A 14,620-nucleotide genomic window follows, 5' to 3' on the forward strand; every position below is an offset into this window, starting at 1 on the left:
AAAGCAGAATTATGGATGGTGTTCGGACTGGAGCTGCTGAGGTCACACTTTTCCATTCAGAGGGACTCACATTTCCAGAAAGTTCCACTCAGGGCGCTGTGAGGTGGAGCACATTAAAGGCCTTCGTGCCCCGCCCTCCTTCCTAACCGCAGCGCTCTGTGAGTGAACTGTGAGGCGTGTCACATTCAGGAGCACGCAGGCCTTCACCAACGCTCAATTATTCAGCAGCGTGTTGTTGGACCTGTGTGTCTGTGTGTGTGTGTGTGTGTGTCTGTACGTCTGTGTGTGTGTGTGTGTGTGTGTGTGTGTCTGTACGTCTGTGTGTGTGTGTGTGTGTGTGTGTCTGTACGTCTGTGTGTGTGTGTGTGTGTGTGTGTGTGTCTGTACGTCTGTGTGTGTGTGTGTGTGTGTGTGTGTGTGCTTCCTGCTGTCAGGGCATTACAAACAAGTCTAAAGTTACCTCAGAGACATAACAGGATGTGACAGGCAGGAGCAGAGGCTGCTGTCCCCCTGCAGGAAGTGTCCCACAGGACTACGTTTCCCTACCTGAGTGTCTGCAGCTCTCCTGGAGCAGCTCTGGAGTAGTTAGTTCAACAAACTCCGTATTCGTCCCCCTCAGTGCTCTGTGACATCACAGAGATCCTCTGATCAGGTTTGACCCTGAAGCTGCTCGCTTCTGTTCACAGATGGACATCGCTGTGGTGATGGACATCGCCATCTTGGCCGCAAACATCAGATGTGATGAGGCACACTGATTGGCTGCTGGCATGTGACCGACGGCTCATGAGCCAATGAGCATGTGGTTCATAGATGGATTTTAAAACGTGGTGTGACCACAATAACAGACTCGAACTTAATTCAGTCTGACCCAAAGCGAGTGAGCGAACCCACGAACAGAGAGGTCAGAGGTCAGAGAGTCTTCTCGCAGCCACAGCTGTCGCCATCTACTGGCCATCAGTCAGACTGCAGGATAACGCGTGCTGATGCTCTAACGGAGGACACGAGTCCACATGTGAGACTGACTCACCCCCACAAGCCTCTGCTGGGCCATCCACATAGACTGTATGTTAAAGATGGACACAACGCCACGCTAGCTGGATGTTAAGTACCGGCGGCAGCGCGTGAGGCGCCTCATGCTGGAGGCGAGCACATTTACCTGAATCCAACCAGTTCATGTCTGAGTGGAACCCACTCACATTCATGGCTTCAGGTATTGTGTTGACTGGTATGTTACCCACCCACTGCCTGTGTGTGTGCGTGCGTGTGTGTCTGTGTGTGTTTGTGTGTGTGTGAGAGAGCAATTAATACAGGACAACGTAAGGCTGTCGTTGGGTGTGACTCCACCTCCTGCGGCAGTTGGAGATTGGTACACGTGGTACACACCTGTGGTGGTGCCACTGCGGAGAGCATGCTGAACCTGTAGGGGGCGCCTGCAGCATACCTGCATGTTTCCTGTTGTGTGTAATAAACTAATGAAGTCGTTAGGAAGGACGAGGAGGAGGAGGCGCTCGCTGTGAAGATGTCATCTAACACTTCAGCGACTCTTCACTAACTTTTCCAAACAGGCAGAGAGGGCGGAGCAACAACGTGTCCACCCACGCTTCTGTGCAACAACAAGCAGCAGATCATCAGTGCTATCCCACAGGTCTGCACGGCACCGCAGCATCTTTGTAACTGACTCAGCACTGAAGCTTCACACCTGCACTTCCTCTGACATCCAGCGGAGGCAGCACAGAGTCATGGACTCCATGTTAAAATGAACACGTTTATAGCCTGACACAGAGACGTGCTGCAGCTGTGCTCACGTCCTACGTTTCCTCTACGCTCCACACATACGTGTTTATGAGACAGCCATGTTTACAGCTGACACACAGGCAGTAAAGTGTGTCGCGCTCCGTAACACTAGGCAGAAAACTTTTTTGTTTTTGGCAAGAGAGGCAGGAGGAGTCAGAGGTTGATGCTGGGATAGATGGAGGTAGACGATGGGCTGCGGCGCCCCCTAAAGGGAAGTGGAGTGGAAGCATGTTTGGGTTGGTGCTGGTCAGCTCCGCCCACTTCGATGGCTTCAGGTCGTCTGTGTTTAAGATTTCTGAGTGTGTCGTATTAAAACCCGATTCTTTGATCCCCATAATAGAACAGAGAAAACATTTTATATTTAATTCTTTATTCAATCATCTTCCAGAGGAGAGAGAGCCCTGCACAGCCCAACGCCAGCTGCAGGATCTCTAACATTAGAATCTAAGAACGTCTCACATACAGGTGTTATTTTGGTACACGTCACACATAGTTTCAACAACTATGTTACAAGTTCCTCTTTTCAGTCTGGCTGAGCACTTAGTTTGTGAGTCAAAAGTGGCCTTGCTTTACAAACCTTCATTATTAAAATACATACAACGAAATAAGCACTAAGAATATATTAATTGCATGACAGTTGCCAGACGGAAGCTCCGCCCACTCACAGCTGCTTGGTGCCCTGACGTGTTTTTAAGGTTTTCTGGAGTCAAACCTGTCCCTGCTTTCCTGTTGAAAGTGTTTCGGGACTGGAGCCGCCGCCTCCCGTCCATCTGCAGAGGCGAGCACTCAAAGTGAAGACGTTAAATGTCTCCAAACATGCCTGCAGCGGATCTTTAAATACTTAACAGCAATTAATGCATAATTGATTAATAGCTGTCGTCCCCATCCCACGTGATAGCTTAGTATTAGCTGTTACCCGCTAATTAAGCTGTGCTGATTGGTGATCTTCCTCCTGCTCTCTTCCTCGCTCCTTTTCTTTCTTTCCTAATCTCTCTGTAATGAGAACAGATGGAAACCATCCATGGAGGATGATTGGAGGTCAAAAGCTTTGCTGCCGTGGTTACCGTCACCCAGGTAACAGCATCACTGCCTTCTCCCAGCTCTTCTCCTCCTGAGTGTATTCCCCCCTTTCCTGTTCCTCCTCCCTCCCTCGCGTCTTTGTTTGACCTCCTGTCACATCTTCTTTTCTTCCTCCTCACTCCATCACCTGCTTAGCGTTCTCTTATCCTGCTTGTTTTGCTGCTGGCTTTTGTCACCCACCTCCTCCTTCATCCGTCTCCTCTTTTCTCCACCGCCTCCTCTCCATCACCCTGACGACTCTGCTGATGAATCCAGGACAGAGACTGATTACAATCTCCCATTAGCAGTGTGGAGGAGTGGTTAATGGAGAGCGGGAGCAGCGGCGTCTGATGCGAGGCCCTCAGCATGCTGATAACGGACTGGATCATGAAGCCACTTACATTCAGCATCACTCCTGGATCTCAGACTGATCCAGCTACAGATCAGGCCACATTTACTTTGACATTAACAGCTGCCAGGTTCAGCTAAGACACGAGAAAGTGCATTTACATGAATGCAGAGTCCCAGACGGCAGACCGGACTGTTGTCCGTGTGGCTTTTGGTCCTCGATGCCTCAGACGGGCACGAGGCTGTGACGCTGTTCACAGCACAGAGGTTGGATTTCTGCCAGCACGGGAACATTAAAATGATGCAGTGTCACGAGTGGTGCTGTGGGGCGGGTGGGGGTGTTAGGATTCCTAAACCAGCAGCTGTGGCGCTCCTGCCATCGCTCTGGTCTTTGAGCTCCTCTGCAGGAGGCCCGTGAGGGCTCTAAACTTTCCAGACGCAGCGAAGCTGCTCCTCCGGGCGTCTGTGACCGTGTGGTGAACAAATATTTGACTCGAGCTGCGATGCTTCCTCGGTCACAGTACTTCAGCAAACGGCTCCTGCGCCGAACAACAAACCACGGCGAACAATGACGGCGCTAAACAAGCCGGCGAGCTGCTCTTTCAGGGACTCTCAGCCTGCTGGGAGCTCGTTTGTAAAGAGCCCACAGTGGCTCATAAATAATGGAGGCTGTGAGTTTCTCACCAGCAACGAGCAAAAGCTGCAGTTAAAGCTGAGCTGTCAGGGATCTGCAAACTGCAGCAGCCTCACACACACACACACACACACACACACACACACACACACACACACACACACACACACACCCTCAGTGTCTCGGGTGGGCCTCACCTGCAGCGACACATTCAGGTCCCCACGTGATGGTCTGCTCACCCAGAACTGTGAGCGGCTCGAGGACCGGAGGTGGCTCAGGAGAAGCAGAGATCATAATTCGCTGAGTCGAGGTATTGATCCGAGGACCCCGCAGATGTAAAGCACGTCTGGTCCTGAAAACAGAACGTATCAGCTCGAAGGTCAAACTGCGATAAAAGGCAGAAAACGGGCAATAAAAGAAAAGTCGATGCAGCCGGTGAAGCTGTTAAACTTTCTGTAAGGTCAGAGTGTGAGATCAGTCATGTGTAAGCACCAATCACCTGCTGACCTTTGATTTTACAGATGCATGAAAACAGAACATGATGCGTCCTCGGTCACACTCTACATTTCATTATAAGCAAAATTATGAATAATGCAGCTAAACCACATCTGAAGCTTCTCACTGCTTTAACAAACTCCAGCAAACATCGAGTTTAAAGTCGAGCTCAAACTAAACAGGACGTAACCTGAGTGTGTTTGCACTTTATCAAACAGATAAAGATAATTACATGACACCATTATAAACAACATTTCATAAAAAGCTAAACGAAGTATTTACATTTGAAATCAAACCTGGTCTAAACCAAACGAGCTGCTGGAGCTAACGTGAAACCAGGACACTGTTCCCCTTCAAAATAAACATATTTGTTGTAATGGTAAGGCAGGACTTTTACTTTGAAGGTGAATGTTCTCTGTTTCCAGTTTTTCAGTTTCACGAGTGGTGGGCGACGAGTTTGTGACCACGCTGCAGATGCAGATGGTTGCTAACCAGTCACATCAGTTTGAAGTTTGCACTGTGGAGGAAAGGTGAGTTCAACTTTTCTACCACCTGTGCTGCTGTGAGCCAATCAGATCACAGAATAAAGAGGCTGTGGTGAGAAACGTCAGCCAGCCGACTTCATGCTAACATGAATGAGCTTGCCTTCTGATTGTTGTTGCTATGCCAACTGCAGCAGCAATGATGCCCCACCCCCCGAACTGTCAGGTGTGGCGTCCTGTGTTTGATGATGTGCTCTCTGTGGCAGGTGAAACAGGCGTGTGAGTGGAAGGCCCGCCCACAGATCATAACCTCACAGATCTCACTGAGCAGCAGCCAGAACTCAAACTGATAGTCCACACACGCCGATGTTTACGTGCTGCGAAGACGAGTCGCCCCTGAGAAATCTGCCAGCTACCAAACGGGACTCACACCTGATGACTGACGTCCTCGTCAGCCTGGAGGAGCATCAGGAGCTCCAGGTGATAACCTCCAGGGAGGCGGGTCAAACTGAGCCATCCAATCAGAGGTTAAATCGGCACGTTGAAGTCCCTCCCCTCCTTCAGGCTGTGAAGGAGGAGTCACCGCAGCGTGGCCTGTGTTTCCGATGGCGGGTTGGGGTTTATTAAAGCGAAGCCGGCGGCTAGCTAGGGAACGACCGCCAATCTCCTGTCATTAGAATTCACTGGCAGCATATGATGAGGCCATATGGGCTATTAACAAACCCAACCTCTCTGCAGGCGGAGGGGTGGAGGGAGGGGAGGCGGAGTGACCGGGCCATATGGATGAGGAAGGCGTAAAATCACAGAGAGACGGAGGTAAGGATGATCTGGCACATCTTCACGGGCAGCTAGCACATCCTGTTAGCATTAATTATAAAAGCACACTAAGGGCCTGGGTGGGTGCTCGGAGGTGTGAGCACCTCCAGGAGACGGCAAGAGGAGCCAGAAATGATGGAGGGATGAGGAGGGTCTTCAGGTGGTGTGATGCACCCTCGGGTGGCCATGTTGGAGGTGGTTAATTAGCTCTGAACAGCTGACGCCATTCCACGCTGTGAGCTGCAGGAAAGACTTGGTCAAATAATCCCAGTGGGAGGAGCTTCAGCACGGTTTTAACCCTCACTTCCTCACTTCCTGCACAGGACTCCAACAGGAAGCTTCCAACATGTCACCAGATATTAGTAATAATAATAAACGAGGGGCGGTTTGTGCTGCACATCAGCATTAATGTGTTTTTACTTCAGTGTGTCTGACGGCAGGATCTCCATCCATCAAACACAAAGAATGAACTTTAACGCCCGTGATGACATTAAGAACTGCACTAATGCAGGAAACTCATTTCAGAGACAGTCATGAAGCACAAACGACATAAAAATCACACAAAATAAAACCAGTAAAATCAGATGGTGCACGAAAACAGAAACACGAAAATATGAACTCAGCTTTATTGAAACAGCATTAAATCACAACAACCGTCACCTCGAGCTCATGTAAAGAAACAGGAAGTGATGTAGTCTGTGAATGACAGGTGACACTAGGTCATGGGCATAAATCAGGAGCTCAGTTTAAAGGTGAACACAGCTGCAGCTGCAGGTTAAACAACCACCAGAGTCTAACTGTGTGAACAGTTAAATACTCTCAGCTGCTTTAACGCTTCATCCACACGTGAGCTCTGGCTAGGAGTCTTACCTGCAGGGTGCAGGCACACGGTTACAGAGGGAGGGGACGTGCACAGTAAACAGGTGGAAACAGGCTTATATGCACCTGTGAACAAACACCGGCTGAAGGAGCCACAGTCGGTACCAAGGTCAGAAAATACTGAAGTGTTACTAATGCAGAGGAAGAGTGTGACCAGCTGCTGAGGGCAGGACGTTCACTGTCACAGAGATGAACACAGCAGCTGGTTTGTGGGAGTGTGTGGAAACAAGGCGGAGGCCGGTCAGCCGGTTAAAGGGTTTGTGTTTGAGAGCGCCGCAGAGCCGCGTTAGCATTATCGGAGCCGGGAGCTGCTTTTGTTTCCTGCGTGCATTTGGATCGGGTGACGCGGCGTCTGTGCAGCAGCTGATGTTTGGAGCCTCGGCGGAGCGACGTGTCGCGAGCAGCAGCCAGAATCATCCGTCAGACGCAGAGAGGGATGGAGTCAGGGACGAGGCTTCGACCATCTGGACCGTTAGCGCGTCAGAATGCAGAGGAAGTAACGGAGAGACGTGCCCGTGGACGACGCCGCGCTCACAAAAGGAGACCGAAACTAAAACTCGGGGCCTGTTTTCTGCTGGTTTCTAACAGGAAGCAGAGAAGTCTCGCACATATGGAGACAAAATGTCTGGCTCGCTTGTTTGGCTCAGAGGAACGGCGGCAGTGCAGGCGAGAATGCCTCTGATTGGTTTGGTGCTGACAGGAAGTGGAGCTGCTCTGTGTTTAATCTGTTTAAATCATCCCCGTCCTCCCGTTACTCCAGAAATGTGATGTCAGCGCCGGCACACAGCTGGGTCTGCCCAACCCACCAGAATGGCTAACGCTGAGGTTAGCATAGAGGCTAGGTGGTTCACAGATCACACAGACAGTAGGGACTCAAAGGTTGTCCTGTCATCACCGTGCAGAACCTCGTTCAGAAAAGCATTATGGGTAAAGCCTGCTGAGGACCTCCTCATTCTCCTCCTGCAGAGCGAGGGATGAACGAGAGGAGCGCCATCTGTGGGAGAGGTGCATGCTGGGAGGAGCAGATTGTAGGGAGGGAGGTGGGAGAGAGACCGGAGTGAACAAAGGTGGAGATCAACATTCAACAGATTCCACCGAACAAACCTGAAAACAGCGAGACAGGAGAGGTGACATCACACCTGCGTCCAGCGTTTAGGCGTTCATGACCGTGATCCAGGGGGGCGGATGGACGTGGACTTCCTCTCAGCAGCGGTGAAATAAGATACAAGCGCTCTGATTGGCTGGAGCCGTAAACTGTCAGACTGGAGAGCGAGACTGAAGCTGGTTTGATAAAAGAAACTGACCTTTGACCTCCCACAGTGGCTTAACCAGACTTCAGTCATTCTTGGCCTGGCGAGCATTTAGTTTGCTTTGTGCCGCCCAGTAACCACGGTTACCGCTCCACCTCCAACATGAAGCCCTGACCTTTGAAACCTTTCGAGCTGCTTTAGTCGCACCCTGAACACGGCGCCCTCTCCCACCCCGACGCTCAGCGCTCCCACTCAGCGTCACACTCGGTGGGTTACGGCCCCGTTATGTTTCTTTATTCTCTTATCCAGCACAGCAAAGAACGAGGACAAGCACAGAGCAGGCAGAGCGCTCACAGTGGAACAAAGTTGGGGTCAGGGTGGAGGCTGCTGCAGGTTAAAGACTTTAACCCCACCCACTAACACCCCGCTACACCTGCACCACACAGAAACACCACTGACAGGAAACATCATAAATACATGAATTTATTTATTATGATGTTGACACCATACTGCCAGCTGTCCTCAGGACAAGGCCACGCCCACTCCAGAGAGCGTGACGGGGGGGGGGTTCATGATGGCTGCTCCTGTCCTCACCTGTGGGCACAGGGTGGAGGCTCACAGGTGGAGCGAGCAGACATAAGCCTCTGTGAGGGCTCATGCAGGAGCTTTTCAGCCCCATTTTGGACGTCTCACTTTCCGTGTACTTACCTGCACAACTGCGTTGAGTAAATCCACCCCACGGCGGTCACTCGCAAACACGAGGCCGTGTGACCCGGTGTTTGTAGTGACGGCGCAGCAGACAGGGACCGCTTGGCTCTCATTACAGCAGCGGGTCAGAGTGGGCTCGGGGGACTGGGCGGGTCGATAGCAGGGCGCCATCCGGAGTTCATGGAAATAAATGGATTACACCCAGCACTGCGTTGAGCACGCTCAGTCTGAATCCACCTAAAAGAAACTGTGGAGGCGGGGCATGGAGGAGGGGCATGGACGTCCATCGCCGCTGCTGTTAGAAATGTGCTGCTGGACCCACCAAGGAGCAGAAGGAGTCCCCACTGACAGCTGACTGGTGTTTATTTACTTTCCTGTGACGCACAGCTGGAGGCTAAGCTAACATCTATCATCAGCACGCTAACATCTGGACGCCCTCAGCAGTGAGCTGCTTCTTTCCAGCTGGGGTGGAGGGGGGGGGGCTGAGCTGTCAATCAAAGAAGACTGGGGACAAGATCTCACACACACACACACACACACTCTCTCTCACACACACACACACTCTCTCTCTCACACACACACACACAGGTAAAGACCCTACAACTACACCTGTGCCCTGCAGCGGGTGGGCCCCTTCGGGTGTCGTTCTGAGCTGTGATCAGACTCCAGTCTTGACACTCGAGTCTTCCAGAAATACACATGAAGAGTTTAAGGCGGGGCTTCATAGGGAATAATAATAATAATGGATTGGATTTATATAGCGCTTTTCAAGGCACCCAAAGCGCTTTACAATGCCACTATTCATTCACTCTCACATTCACACACTGGTGGAGGCAGCTACGGTTGCAGCCACAGCTGCCCTGGGGCAGACTGACAGAAGCCAGGCTGCCATATCGCACCATCGGCCCCTCTGGCCAGTAGGCGGCAGGTGAAGTGTCTTGCCCAAGGACACAACGACCAAGACTGTCCGAGCCGGGGCTCGAACCGCCAACCTTCTGGTTACAAGACGAACTGCCAACTCTTTGAGCCACGATCGCCCCAAGGGAGACCCTCCCTGGTCTAAACTCAGACCGTCCTAAAGTGAGCGTAAAGCTTGTGAGGTCCAGGAGCGGCGAGCGGCCCGTCAGGAGCACCGGGATGGTCGTTAAAAGCTGACCAGCCCACAGTGTGCTGCACACACTCACTGTAAACACAGACGGATGGGTGGAGGTGAGCAGTCTGCTGCTCGCTCCATCAGTCCTCATAAACACACGTGTCTCGGTAGGACAGCCATAGGAGCGAATGGAGCAGCTCTAGGTTCACAGAAACAAACCAGAGCACGCCACTGTCAGCTCGCCACCGTTCAACACACCGACATCGACACGCGACTGTTCATCACGCCACTGTTCAACACGCCGCCATCAACTCGTTGCCCGGTTGAGGTTGCGTTGGGGACAGAAACTGACTGTGAGAGGTTTCTTTGTACTTTTGGCGCTCGCTGTTCTTCCTGCTGTGACAGAACCGTCAATCGGACTTCGCAGCGCCCCCTTCAGGTCAGCCGCGACCTGTCGGCCTCTCGCTTCATTAACCGACGCACAGAAAGGCTTTGAGATGTCACTCCCGGTGACTGCTTGCAGCTCGGACTGTTGCCATGACGACAGGCCGAGGCCTGGGTCAGCGTGACACGTGGTGCTGGGCTGACCGGGCGCGAGCCTTTTAACGATGAAAGGAGGCTTCCTGCAGATGATTGGATGAGCCTGCTGATGCTGCTTTAATGGAAGCCCAGAGTTGACTCAGATGCCACCTGACCTCACTTCCTGTTTCACTTCCTGCCTACTTCCACTCTTAGAAGAACAGCAGCGAGCTGTTCAGACATGCAGTCAGACACCGCGTGCTGGTAGCCACGGTGACATCACCTGTGAAGCTACTGATGAGCTGAAGGCGGCGTGCTGACGGTGGCCAATCCCACTTTTTGAAGGTGGATTTCCGTGCTCTGCTTGCAGAGTCCAGTGTTTCACCCTCAGGCTGAACTTCAGCACTTTTCCTCGTCTTTGTCATCTTCGTCGCCTTCCTCGCCGTTCAGACCTGACGCAGTGCACCGCGGGATATTTCAGGCTTCCTGTCTCATAATAAAGCCGCTCTAATCTCCGGTTTCGGGCTGTGAAGTCTGTGAAAGCGTCTTTTGTGGCATGTTTTTCTCGGGGAAAGAAAGAACCTCATCAGAGGCCACAAAGCGTTTGGAGTTAAAACCCAGAGAAAGTGGCAGAACGAGGCCGAGCAGACTGATGGCATCGTTCAGCTCCAAAATAGAAACGCCATTAACGGCGAGCTCGCAGATTTGTCTGCCGTGTCCGACTGAGACGGCCTCAGTGACCCCGACCGAGTCCTCGCCTCGCTAATCGAATCGCTTCATTTCCTTGTTCTCCCGTCTCATCGGGCGCACTCGCCCCCACACGCTCCTCCTGCTCCTCCTTCTTCTCTTCTTCTGTGAGCGGCTGAAAGAGGAGCCTCACATGTGGCGGCTCTGGGATTACGAGCCGGGCTGTAAAGCTGCAGGAGGTAATTGGTTTTGGGTGGGGGTGTGAGCAGAGGTGGAGGGATTCTGTGAAAGGAAAACTGGTGGAGGCAACGGGTTTGTCAACTCGCTCCACTAATGGGAGTAAATGCTTTTTAAAGATGGAGCAGAGAGGAGGAGGCGGGGCTCAGCTTGCTCCTAAAACTGCATCCATGAAATGTTAATGCTACAAATTACATTACAGCATTAAGTGAAAGCTCAGACCCCAAGGAGGAGGAGGAGTCCGGAAACCTCCTGCATGGATCACGGAGGGTTTAAAGAGCTTCAGGATCACATCTTTCCTGAGCGAATCCCAGTCTGGGTCCTTCCACACGCTCGGGGCCGTCCTGTGCAGACAGGAAGCTGTTAGTACTTTCATGTGGTAACTCCAGGTGTTTTACAGGAAGTTACCTTGTAAGTTAAAGTACTGTGATTCTGCAGAAATGCACCTTTCAGTGGAGTGGGCTAGCCCCGCCCTGAAAGGTTCAGCATATCTACCTTGTAAGATGGAAACACTGTTACTGCACAGGTAACTTCCACACGTCACTACAACTGTTCCTTTGTGCTCAACCTCTGTGAGTGTTTGTGGGTCAATATAATGACTTTTATACTGAAATTCATTTAACGACAGGGGCTGAGCCCTTATAAGGACTTCCTGTCCTGCTCCATGTTTTACTGGTGCAGGTAAAAACAGAGTGACCTCAGCGGCTCTCAGAGCTCTGAACCACAGAGCACTCAAAGCTTTGAACAATAAAATCCACTCATTTCTCTTCCTGTGCGTGTGACCGTGGCTTCAAACCAATCAGCTCACACGCTGTGCGCCTGCAGGGACACCGCGGGCTGCAGGGCCGTGGGTTTGAGCCCGACCGTTTCCTGTGTGCCTGTCGTCTCTACTGCTTTATCAAACTCGGTGATAAGAACTGTCAGCTGGAGGCATGAAGTGCCCAAAAAGGCGCACGATATCAGACACGTGACACGGAGAGCAGGAAATGACCTCAGACCGCAAACAGCCTGCAGCACATAAACAAAATATACACCGTGTGTGACATCAGTGATGGTAAATGGCCTGGATCTCACACACCACGTGTCTGCTGGACAGCTCCGCCCACTTTTATTCACAGGTTCATCTGCACAGCAGCGACTCGGGTTTTGGCCCAAGGACGCTTTGGAATGGAACCAGCAACCTTCCCATGAGCCACGGCTCTTCATCACAGGCGATCTTCCACAGCCGTGTTCATAAACGGCGCACGCGCCACAGTCTGAGGCTTCGACGCGCCGTGGCCAACACGTTATTGGTCAGATGATTATGTTGTCTGTCCCGTTTGGATCTTTAGCCGTCAGAATTGTTGTCTGAAGGCAGAAAGATGCCAAACAGATTTACTTCACCAAGTGGATCATCATGGCCTTGCCATATTGGTCCATTTGATTGACCTTTATTATTATTATGTATTTATTTTATTTTCGTTTTTTTAAAGACGGGACAGACATGACTGGGGGATAGGACAGGGAGAAAGAATGAAAGAAAGAGAGGGAGAGAAAGAAAAAGAGAGGAGGGGAGAAGAGACGGTGAGAAAGGGGGAAGAAAGAAAGAAAAACACCTGGATCACCTGTGTGGAGAAAAAAAACCAGAAGAGAAAACAAACAACAAAGAGCAACATAATAAAAACAACACCATCACAATAAACTAGCTAACAGTAGATAACAGTAGATAACAGTAGATACTTTTTTAATTTCACCTGTTGAGAATGAAAAAAGAAAACAAGCCGAAGAAAACGAGAGCAACATAACCAACAACATCACGATGATATATGGGAATATGACAGTAAATACTAAATATTAAACATTATTGTGCAGCACATAAGATCAACAGAACACAGTGAGCTTTGAGGTAGGAGCCAAAAAGGGTGTAGTTTGTGGGTGTGATCACCCGTGTGTACACCTGTGAGCATGGACGCGCTTGTTTTTAAAAGGTTCCTTCATGTAATGATCTGCTAGAGGGTGTGGGGGGGCCACAGCCCCGTCCTCCAGGGCATGAAGCAGGTATGGAGGATTCCTCATCCACAACTAAACAAACACGTCAAAAACAAAGACCGTGTCTTCAACTCTCTGAGGAAGGTCCCTGAAGGTGACCTGATGATCAGGGATGAAATAGAGGGTGTATTTAACCACCAAGGCGCTGTCCTTCCCCCCACGCAAACCCGCCTCTGGCAGGGGGTTATAGTTGGCGTATTCTTCTGGAGTGTCAAAGAGCATCTTTATGATTGATGGGGTCTAGAGCCACCTTCCACCACCTGGTTGATTTGGGAAAACATCCTCCAGGAAGAAGTACACATGACCAACAGCAATACCTAAAAGATCCACGATGATAGAGCCCAGCAGAAGTGAGAATCCCGTTAACACCCAGGGCAGGAAGGGTGCCTGAACGTTGAGCAGGCCAAAGAAGTTGATGCGAACATTCGGGTTCTGTCGACTCCACACGTACACCAGCATGATGGTGGAGGCCTGGCCCAGGAACACCAGACTCACAAAAGTGCCAAATATAGTCATCAGAAGTCCACCAAAGAGAAACATGAAGACAAAGTCAGCCGTGCGTCTCCTGAAAGAGCCCTCCTCCAGCATTCAACAGCATCTGTACAGAAAAATCATATGGAACAGGAAATTGAAACCAACCGGACCAAAAAACAGGAAGTTGGTTATTAGTCACCATACCTGATAATTTCTTAGAATTAAATCTGGGTTGAAGTAGAGCTGAAATGGTGTGATGCTCTCTAGTTGCACCGCAGCAGTTGTGAGGACACAGGCGGTTGTGTATGCCCTGGTAACAACAGGAATCTGCAGCTATTCCTGCTGCAGCGTCTGGTAAGCCGTTTTAGACCGACTGAAAGCTTCCGGTACTTTCTTGACACGTCATCCCACAGATGATTACGTTAACGGGCTGACACGTTTCAGAGGTGTTAAGGTTCAAATATTGAGGAAGGAGAGTACAAACAACCATGGTCCAACAAGAGCTTGGTCAAACAATTGATTTTAATGAAATACACGCGTGGGGGACCAGCTCCGTTCGCAGACAGGGCTGATCTCTGACTACTCAAAACATAAACAGATATTTTATACCATCAGGGTTTGAATTTAATGACGCCCCCTCATGCGTCAGATACAATATATGCATACGTCAATTGAAAACCACAATGACTTTTAACACAGTTTAAAAGAACATTGTCTTCGTCTTCACGGCAGGTACTTCCTGTCACTGCCGGATGCTCGCTTGTCATCTTGACACATCACAAACTGCTCTTTTGCAACCCCGAGCAAAACATGATTAAACTTTCACCTCTAAATGATTCTCTCTAACTGAGTGTGTGTGTGTGTCTGTGTGCTAACCACAATTGCACCCTACTTCACTTCGCCGACTAGCTGCTGACCTCTCACCAGACAGAGAGACAAAGCCACTCTCATATATGTAATAACCGAACTGAAACTATGTATATATCATCTACTAAATAAATGTTTTAATCAAGAACCTCTACTAAAGGCTTAATACAAGAATATGAACTTATAAACAATAATGAAAATGACCTGATATAAGTGTTTTGTAAGCCTGTATTGCAATTCCTTCTATGTT

The 14,620-nt window shown here is 50.4% G+C and overlaps 1 pseudogene across 1 annotated transcript; it reads right to left on the reverse strand.

The window, feature by feature from the left end:
• Window positions 1-12,900: 12,900 nt before the first annotated feature.
• Window positions 12,901-13,909, reverse strand: LOC309699442 (derlin-2-like; annotated as a pseudogene). The gene has a single exon. The product of its transcript is annotated as a derlin-2-like (transcript).
• Window positions 13,910-14,620: the final 711 nt, after the last annotated feature.

Source organism: Aulonocara stuartgranti (assembly GCF_965226115.1).
Source record: "Aulonocara stuartgranti genome assembly, chromosome: 22".
Lineage (NCBI taxonomy): Eukaryota > Metazoa > Chordata > Actinopteri > Cichliformes > Cichlidae > Aulonocara > Aulonocara stuartgranti.